The sequence below is a fragment of the Urocitellus parryii genome, chromosome 3 (assembly GCF_045843805.1).
Source record: "Urocitellus parryii isolate mUroPar1 chromosome 3, mUroPar1.hap1, whole genome shotgun sequence".
Classification (NCBI taxonomy): Eukaryota; Metazoa; Chordata; class Mammalia; order Rodentia; family Sciuridae; genus Urocitellus; species Urocitellus parryii.
In genome coordinates, this window is record NC_135533.1 from 83755751 (window position 1) to 83766239 (window position 10489).

At 40.5% G+C, this 10489-nt stretch overlaps 1 non-coding gene across 1 annotated transcript; it reads right to left on the reverse strand.

Moving 5' to 3' along the window:
- Positions 1-4329: 4329 nt before the first annotated feature.
- Trnaa-agc (transfer RNA alanine (anticodon AGC)) lies at positions 4330-4402 on the reverse strand. The gene has a single exon. It is a non-coding gene; the product is annotated as a tRNA-Ala (tRNA).
- Between the last annotated feature and the right edge of the window lie 6087 nt (positions 4403-10489).

The window sequence follows — 10489 nt, forward strand, 5'->3', positions numbered from 1 at the left end:
GTCTCCTTGGCCTTAAGGCTGTCCAAGTCGGGAAATTTATGATGCAACCTTGAGAAAGGCAAAGTAAACACAGAGCATGCCAACTATTTGTTTTCCTGTTGATGACTTCTCCAAATTCAGGCTGGAAGCCCTCCAAAGGGCTGAAGTCTCCTCAAAAAGCAGAGTGTTAACCCTGAATCTGTGAGTTGCTTTTGTTACCAGTTCTGCTCATCCTTCCCTCTCACCAAGAAAGTTCCAAAATTTGGCTTGCTAGCATTTAGCTCTGATGACACTGATGACTCTGTCCTTCTTTATCACGGAGAACAAGTCAGGGCCAAAGACAGAAGAGGAAGAAATCAGATGCCTAGGAGGCAAGGAGAACTTTTAAGAGCTTCCTGAAGCAAGACTTTCTAAGTGCCCAGCTTTTGCACATTTAGTGAAACTCAACTGTGGAAGTGGGTCAACTATTCAGAGCTAAACTTTTCTAGTTTTAGATATTTGCCACATACTCTATTACAATTGTGCTTTTCATCTTTACATCACAAATCATAATATTCCCCCTTTAAGAATGGTACCACATTTACTTATTTATTAGGTTTTCCTGAGCATAAGCTGTATAGTTTATAGAGCAGTCTAGGTAAAAAGGACCACCTGAAATCCCTAATCACTCTTCATTTTTGGTGTTCACATTTACTGGCTACTTTTACATTTTTAAAAATCTAAATAGAATCCTTTTACTAAGTCTAAAATTATTAAATCCTCTATAGAAAATGTGGAAATGGGTATATGATTTTTAAAAATTTGTAATCTCATCACACACAGCTAAGCATTATTAATGTTTCAGTCATTTCTTCTTTGCTAATTATTCTCTCTGGATGTTGGTTATTTTTATTTACCTTATATCTTAAATATTTTCTCGATATTGACTTATCAATAAATAGTCCTCAAAGCAGATTTTTAGTGACCTTGATAATATTCCATCTTTGCACTCTACTGTAATGTTCTTAAGTAATCTCCTATTGTTGGGTGTCATAAATAGCATTCCAGTAAACATGTTTCTACGTAAACCTTTGGCCACATATCTCATTAAGTACTCAGGATAGATTCCTAGAAGTGAAATTACTAGGTCAAAGTGTAGGAACAGAATGAAGTTCTTAATACATTTTGCCAAATTGCTTTTCCCAAAGGGTGCTTCTCAATTTGCACTCTTGTCACAGTGAGTGAGGTGTCCTGGCTTGCTGCATCCCTGTGCTGTTTTTATCTCAGCCTACACACAGAGAGCTCTGTTGAAATGGGTGGCGTCACTTTAGACGGGGAGTCCGGAGACCTGGGCTTGAATTTGATCTCTTACTCTGTAGTTCTGTGACTTTGTGGAAAACCCACAGCAGCAAGAACAAATACTGGGAGCAGTATTGACTGCCCAAATGGGATAAAGAATGTGAAAATGCTTTGTAAATATAAAATAGGAGGCTTTCTTTTTTGTTGAGGGATGCCCCTAGGTTTTTTTTTTTTAACTTTATATAATTAAATCAAGTTTTCCATATTTATTTATTTATTTATTTATTTTTTATTGTTGGTAGTTCAAAACATTACATCTATTTTGATACATTTCACAGTTTGATTCAAAAGGGTTATGAACTCCCATTTTTACCCCGTATACAGATTGCTGAATCACATCAGTTACATCAATTACATTTCCATTGATTTACATATTGCCATTCTAGTGTCTGATGAATTCTGCTCTCTATCCTATTCTCTACTATCCCCCCTCCCCTCCCCTCCCCTCCCCTCTTCTCTCTCAACCCCCTCTACTGTAAAACATTTCTTCCACTTGTATTATTCTTTCCTTACCCCTCACTTCCTCTTGTATGTAATTTTGTATAACCCTGAGGATCACCATCCCTTTCCATGCAATTTCCCTTCTCTCTCCCTTTCCCTCCCCCCTCTCATCTCTATTAATGTTGATCTTCTTCTCCTGTTCTTCGTCCCTACTCTGTCCTTAGTTACTTCCCTTATATCAAAGAAGTCATTTGGCATTTGTTTTTTAAGGATTGGCTAGCTTCACTTAGCATAATCTGCTCTAATGCCATCCATTTCCCTCCGAATTCTATGATCTTGTCGTTTCTTAATGCAGAGTAATACTCCATTGTGTATAAATGCCACATTTTTTTTATCCATTCATCTATTGAAGGGCATCTAGGTTGGTTCCACAATCTTGCTATAGTGAATTGTGCTGCTATGAACATCGATGTGGCAGTGTCCCTGTAGCATGCTCTTATTAGGTCTTTGGGGAATAGATCGAGAAGGGGAATAGCTGGGTCAAATGGTGGTTCCATTCCCAGCTTTCCAAGAAATCTCCATACTGCTTTCCAAATTGGCTGCACCAATTTGCAGTCCCACCAACAATGAACCAGTGTACCCTTTTCCCCACATCCTCGCCAGCACTTGTTGTTATTTGACTTCATAATGGCTGCCATTCTTACTGGAGTGAGATGGTATCTTAGGGTGGTTTTGATTTGCATTTCTCTGACTGCTAGCGATGTTGAGCATTTTTTCATGTACTTATTGATTGATTGTATGTCCTCCTCTGAGAAGTGTCTGTTCAGGTCCTTGGCCCATTTGTTGATTGGGTTATTTGTTGTCTTTTTGTCTAATTTTTTGAGTTCCTTGTATACTCTGGATATTAGGGCTCTATCTGAAGTGTGAGGAGTAAAGATTTGTTCCCAGGATGTAGGCTCCCTATTTACCTCTCTTATTGTTTCTTTTGCTGAGAAAAAACTTTTTAGTTTGAGTAAGTCCCATTTGTTAATTCTAGTTGTTAACTCTTGCGCTACGGGTGTCCTATTGAGGAATTTGGAGCCCGACCCCACGGTATGTAGATCGTAGCCAACTTTTTCTTCTATCAGACGCCGTGTCTCTGTTTTGATATCAAGCACTACATACTGCTCAAGGGAACCATACACCAACAAGACATAACAATCATAAATATATATGCTCCAAATAATGGTGCAGCTATGTTCATCAAGCCCCTAGGTTTTTAAGAAACATTAGGAACTGGATACATTCCTAACAAACATTTTTTGTTGCTAATGAACAAAAAGGTGAACTTTCATGGAAATATTGAAGTTTCCTTTTAAAAAAACAAGGAAAAGATAATTTTCTCATTAGTGTATCTTCTCACATCTCTGAGTTCACCAGGATAAACTATCCCATATCCATTTGCTATGAGGCAGGTGAGCCTGCCTAACTTTAATGTGTGACATATAATTGGATATTATTTTGGATAACACAGATCAAACCATGGGTTAGCACTTCTGTGGATTCAGGTGTTACTGGCATTTAGAGGAGGGAAGCAGAAACTCAAGACATTTTTCAATTTTAACTGTCACAACCCAATACAAAGACTTCCCTCCATTCCTCCATAATCTTGCCTGCTTTTGGAGTCTGTCTGCAGCTGTATTTCCTCCAAGGTTTGCCCAGGATCTGCTTTCTCCTGAAGTCTATCTCAAGTGTCCACAGTGAAATCTCCACCTTCAAAGGATTCTTCTCTGGAACCCTCACAGGCTGCTCTGGGTAACCCCAGCCTTGTGTGGGCCTTTCATTTCCAGGGTACAGATGCTTCTTGCCCATCCAAATGTAAGGCCTTTGAGATTCCGCCTTTGCCTTGGAAGCTGTGTGCAAACTCTTGGCTATAAACTAACTTGCCCCTGAGGTTGATAAAGAAAGTTTTAGCAAGAGCCAAAGAGTCGCTTTCCCAGTAACTCTCACTGGGGAAACTTTCTCTAGACTTTGTACCTCTTGGAGAGGGGGATGGAGGGTAGGTCAGTGCCTCCAACCACATTTCTTCTGGGGACTATTTTTCCCTCATTAATTGTACTGTCAGGATTAAGAATAGCTCATAACCCAGCAGCAAAGGCTAACGAGGACAGTTTTGTTCTTTCCTCCTTTTTAAAAATTCTGATGCTACTTTTCGGTCGCCCTCCAGCCTTCCTACTAAATACAACATCTTTCTGATTAGGTGTCACTGTTCTTCAAAAAAGAATTAAATAAGAGGCTGCTCTTAGGTGTGATCATTATGATTCCCAAAGAAATATTAAATCGTCAGGGCAACAATGTCATGTTCACATTTTGCAGAGGCGAAACTCAAGTTGTGTTTAAGTGGCAATCTGAAGTGCATTACAATGTCCAGAGGTTTAATAGGGCATGTAGAATTGCAGGAAACAGAAACCTACCCAAATTGTGCAAGTGAAAGTATAGAATAAAGATGAAGGGGGCTCTACTAGCCTTTCCAAAGCAGTCAGCATGATAGCCTTTGTAATTTATGGTTTGTTTGTTTGTTTGTTTGTTTGGGGGGGGTGCTGGGGATTGAACCCAGGGTCTTGTGCATGCTAGGCAAGCACTCTACCAACTGAGCTATATCCCCAGCCTGAGTACCCCGGTTTTAAAGAAAGACTGTAACAGACTAAGAAATTGCTAAAATTGAAAGGTAAAATTCTTTTCTTCTCATCAGGCAACTGCTAGACATCCAGTCTCTGAGACCTGAGAGACAAGGCAGAAGGCAATTTCAACTCTAGTGGAATACAAAGATCATAAGGCATATGTCTAAAATTGGGGCATCAGGCCCTGGGTGGTGACCCAAAACAAATTTCTTCAGACTTTACAACACAGTTACAAAAAGAGAATTTGGCAACTGTCCTAAGAGGAGGTTCTGAGAAACAGCTCAGCAACCCAGCCAAATATAATCTCCTTTCAGAATTAGGTCAAAGTTGTCGGATGTCGCTGAAGACTTAAGGTTAAAGCCAGAACACTGGCCAATCAGTTTGTAAACAGTTCCATTGGTGGCCTTTTTCAGAAACCAATCATGGGATTTATCTTCCTGGTTGGCAATTATGTCTTAAGAATGTATATGAGGGGAAAACTTGAAATCTAATCTTGCCCCTATCAAAGGAAATCATTCCACACTCCAGAACTTTCAATGACTTTTCTTTCCATGTGCTTTCATATTTCAGTTTCCTTCCAATTTTAGAATCATCTACTAAAAAAAAAAAAAAAAAGGCTAGTACCTAAGTAAGGCTGTGAATAGCTCCCAACACCAGGATCTCTGTAGTTTGGGGAATGGTGACGCGCTATCCTGGCTCCCAAACTCTGTCACACAAGCCCCCTCCCACCCAAATACTTCCATTCTCTAGTCTTCTCAGCCTCCACAAACACAGATGAGATGAAACTGAATCCATCACTGACATCACTATTAGTGAGCAAAAGATGAAGGTACTCTACCAAGATTTAGTTCCAATGACAGAATAAATATTACTTATAACTTTAATCCTTTGTTATAGCCAAGTTTCAGGAATTGGGCCAATGGACTCCTCCCTCCTTCAGTGGTAGACTTTGTCTTATGAGTACCAGAGCGGTTGAACCTGAGAAGATGGAAGAGAAGAACTGAAGTTCTCTTTACTATCAGAAAGTCTCTTTTTTCTACAATCAGATGGGATGAACCATGCAAAAGAACTTTAAAAGTAATAAAGTGCTAAGAAAATGCAAGACCATGAAAGAAATATTATAATGGATAACTTGTCACCTATTCCAGACCAAAACAAAATGAATAAAAACTATCATTAGACCTTAAATTCAAAGTCCAAAAGAGAGAATTGAAATCAAGCTAAGTCTGCAGAAGAGGCAACAGAGCTGTCCAAAGGGACCATGTGTGTGCCCACATTTTCAGCCACTGTCGATTAGGCTGGTGCTGTGCATACCTCTGGCCACAAGACTTTGAGCAGATGGACTATGTTAACACTTTCATCCAAACTGCTTAGGAAGAAAGATGTCACCTCTGCTTCAGTGATCCTGTAAATCACATCTTAAGATGGAAGGAACCTGGATCCCTGAGTCACCAGATGGAAGAGTCTCCTCTCACTGGAATGCAAGGCTTAGTATTAAGGCTGAGCCTCAGAGATTTCAGTTTGTTTAATGCTATAGCATAGCAAAACCCTGTCTTTTAAAATGTGCTCACTGTATTAAATTTCTTCAGAAACAGTGCTCTTCGGAGTTACTCGTGATGAAACAAACTGATTTTTAAAAAAATAATATAGTTGTCTTAGTCTGATATTAACACAATACCACAGACTGGGTAAATTATATAGAAAAGAGGTTTATTTTGGCTCATGATCTAGTCCAAGGTTGATGGCCTTCTTGTGGTAGACTCACAAGACGGTGCAGGATATCACATGACAAGAGAGTATGAGAGACTTGGCTAAAGTGGACATTGTAGCAGACTTACTCTCGTAATAACCATTAACCTACTATCACACTAATGAATCCATTCACAAGGGCAGAGCCCTAATCACCTGTTCAAGGTCCTGCCTGGTTCTGCCTCTTAATATCTCCTAATAGGGATTAAACATGAGTTTTCTTTCACAGGGAACAAACCATATTCAAACCATAGCTGTAATTCATGTGCCACATCTATACCACATATGATCTAGGTATTAAAGAAAAAAAAAGTCAATCTTACATCAGATAACATTTTTACAGTGAATAAATTTCTAACCTAATGGTTCAGTAGATTAAAACAGCTGACTTTGGCATCAAAGCTCTCATTCTGATCCAGCCATTTATTCTAAGACCTAAGTAATTCAATCTCTTCTCTCTGCTTTGGTTTTAAGATGTAGAGGAGGACCTGCCTCTGAGGGTTTTGGTGAGCAATAAAAATAACTGTGAAGCACTTTTCCGGCACAAAGTGCTGCATAAATGCTTAATGATTTCCTTTAATGATATCATGGATGGGGGCATTGTACTTTTAAGTGAAATATTTTCATTTGAGTTATAGCATGTAATATTCTAGATGTCAAGGCTTGATGGATGGCTGAAATAAGGATTCTTTGTTTTTTTCTGGAATTCAGATAATTTAATCATTTCTCCTTCATTTCAAAAATTACATCTAATTAACACAGGCAGGACTTGGATCTCACAAAGAAGGCTAATGATGGCCATATAAAGAGAGCAGATTTTGTCAAATGCCATGGATGATGCAAAGCAATCATAAGGCCATCCATTTCATTCATGAATTCTGCTTTGGAAGAAAAACACTCAGTTGGACTTTTTTAAATTTACAAAATCATAGCTTTCAATTATACTGAGCCCAAACCAGTCTCAAGGGGCAGATATTTACCTTCTAACAGAGGTGGGCATTTTGATCTAGAGCAGAAAATAAAACATTTGGTCAAATATATCCATCTACAATCAAGAGGACCCAATTCTCTAAAATTAGATAAAGGGAAAAGGGTTGGATGGCATCTTTTTGTTTGTTTGTTTTAATTGATTTTTTAGTTGTAAATGAACACAATCTTTATTTATTTTTATGTGGTGCTGAGGATGGAACCCAGTGCCTTGTATGGGTGAGGCAAGTGCTCTACCACTGAGCTATAGCCCCAGCCCCTGGATGATGCTTTGAAGACAATTGTCTTCAGGGTGATTTTTTCCTCTTATAAAAATGAAGTTATGGAAGTTTTTGTTATTTTAATGTGTGTCCTAGAATAAGTGAGTTTGAGAAGCTCTCCCCTACTGGCCAGTCTGCAAACCTCTGTAGTTCACTCACATAGATGTAATACCTCTGACTTATTCCAACTCTCCAATGCCAGATGTGGCCTTTCCCTTACCCATTCATCCTCTCTTGGCAGCTACAGAATGTCCACCTTGTTCCAGATTGTACAATGCAATTAACATCATCTCATTCCTCAAATGAGGAAATGATGCTCAGTGAAGTTAAGAAATTGACCCAGGGTCACAAGTTTGATTTGGAGCAGCTCCTGAATGCAACTGGGCCCAGCTATTCCAAGTGTGGGCTGTGAACCCCAACACTTCCACGCCTCTTACATGACTTCCTTCTCACATGGTAGAAGAAGTGAATGAGGAAATGGAGGAAGGAAGGGAATAAAGGTCACTAACACCTCCTTTTCTTCAAAAAAAAAAGAAGAAGGTTCATAGTTGGAAACAACTCTACAGATGTCCCAGCCACTTTCACTCTTTTTAGAAAATAAAACAGATTGCTCAGACAAGTGAATGACTTTCTCAAGGTCATGTAGTACATACAGCAGGGTACGTTAGAGCTGGAACCAGCATCCAGGATTTTTTACTCCCAGATATAATCTTTCCACTATTGCACCCCACCCCCATCTTGACAATAACATACATTAGTCAGTTTATCTCATGGTAATAAAATTGTGTAAATAATTTCAGTTGTCTCAAGGATATAGAAAAACAGTGTGTATGGATGGTAAGACCAACTCTTAAATGTGTTCATTGTGCACTTAATCAACATTTTAGAGCACCTGCCAGGTGCTTTTGCTGTGTGACAGTATTCAGCATATAGAGCTGATCTGGTCTGATGGGTCTCTGCCAACATTGAGGCGTTTCCAGCCTAGTGAATCTGAGAATTTAATGGATTTTATTCTCCTATCACACCATAGATCAAGAGGAAAAAGAAGTGATTTTTTAAATCAAACATTGATTCTTTTAATACTCTCCACCCTGTACTCAAATCTTTCCTAGTTTCTACAATGCCTGGAACATTTTAAATGTAGTGAAGGAAGGCACCTCATTCACTCATCATATACTTGTTACACATTGACTATGTGCAAGGAAATTTCTAGGGATGCATCACTAAACCAAACAGATAAGAACATCTCCCCTCATGGAGATTACCCTCTAACTGGAAAAAAACAGGCAGTAACTATAAGGAATAAGTAAATTATATATTAGTTTGGGTGATGTGGGTGAGAGAAAAATGAAAATAAAATAGAAAAAGGCAAGGGGGATTTGGCATTCAAAAGGGAAGAGGGGCAGATGATCATTTCAAATAGGATGGCCAGAGCGGGCCTCACTGAGAATATTTGTGCATACTTCCAGGTGAGGCAGGTAGCCTGTGGATGTCTAGGTAAAGAACATTCCAGCAGAGTGGACAGCCAGGACAAAGCCCTAAGCAAAGAGCAGTAAGGGAGCCATTGCCCCTGAAGCAGAGAGAGCAGGAGAGAAAATAGGAGTCAGAGGGAGCAGGGGAGAGAGAGGGTTTGCATACCATGTCGGGCCTTGATGTGGAACTTTTAGTTGCTAGTAAGGACTGGCTTTGCTCTAAGTGAAGTGGAAAGCCCCTAGACAGTTGTATGCAGAGGAGGGATGTGATGGGATTCAGGCTTTAAAAGAATCATTCTGGCTGCTACAGTGAGAACTTATTTCAAGGGTGGAAGGAAGAGGCCAAGAGACCAATTAAGAGATATTGAAGTAGGGGAGCCCAGACCTGGGGAATAGCAGAGGAGGCTGGAGAGATGGCTGGAATCTGGATACTACAGCTTTTCCTGGCAGATTGGATCCAGGATGGGTGGGGGGATGATGAGTCAAAGAGAACATCCTGGGGTGATAGATGCCAAGGCTTTTAGCCTGAGCTGCTGCAAGCAGAAGTGCTGCTTCCTGAGATGGGGGAATGCAGCGAATCCAGAGGTACAAGGTGGCTAAGTAGCCATCCTGGTGTGTGTGTGTGGGGGGGGGCAGTGTGATTAAGCATTAGAGATGGGCCTGAGGGTGAAGGTCTACGCTGAAGATATGAATTTGGGAGAGTTCTCCCTCATGGTTCAAGCCCTCGTTGGGCTTTGCTAGCTGGCACAAGCTGGTGAGAATAACCCTCCTATCCAGAGAATCTCATTTCCCCAGAGATGTGAATAGGAAAAGAAATAACCAATAGCAAATGGATTGTTTGACTATTATATATTTGTTAAAAGGCCTCAGAGACTTTTTTTTTTTCAAAAACTTAGGGAAGGATTTTCTATTTTTAAATTTTATTTTTCTCAATTATGGTAACAGCTTTTGGCCAGGAGCCACAGGCCTCTATAAATGAAAACTCACAAATGTTCGGGTGGACAAGCATGGAATTTCTTGTGTGCGAGAAAATACACACACAGGCAAAACCAGAAAGGGTCATGGAGTCCACAAGGCCAGGCTCGGTAGTACTGTCTCTGGAAGACTAGGCTTCATGTCTAGGGGGCTGGCCCAACAAGAGCCCCGGATGCAAAGAGAGAGCGGGCACCAGTCTCCTTGATGAGGGGGACCCCTGCCCCCGACTAATCCCCACATAACCTCAATTGCACTAGCAGATATTTATGTTAAAATATCTACCCTCTTGGGATCTACCGTTCTTTACCACTATGCTAATCTCAAAACGGTAAAAATGTCTGGGTTGTAGGGTGGCCGTGCCAGCCTATCCTGGTTACACTCTTCCACTAAGTAGCTATGGCCACCCACTGCAGCTCCATCGGCTCCCAGGGGAGAAGGGAGCCTGCCCTGTAGGAGGCAGCAGCATCTGTTTCCAGGAGGTTCTGCAGACAGTCTCATTAGAAGAACTGCCTTCTCCCTTGCCTCCTGCCACCCCATGCTAACTGCCACAATCACCTGAATGTTTTTGGCCAGGAATCCAGCAGTATTCAGCGTTCCCTCTTAAAGGAACCCTGGTCTTTGGCTCTTG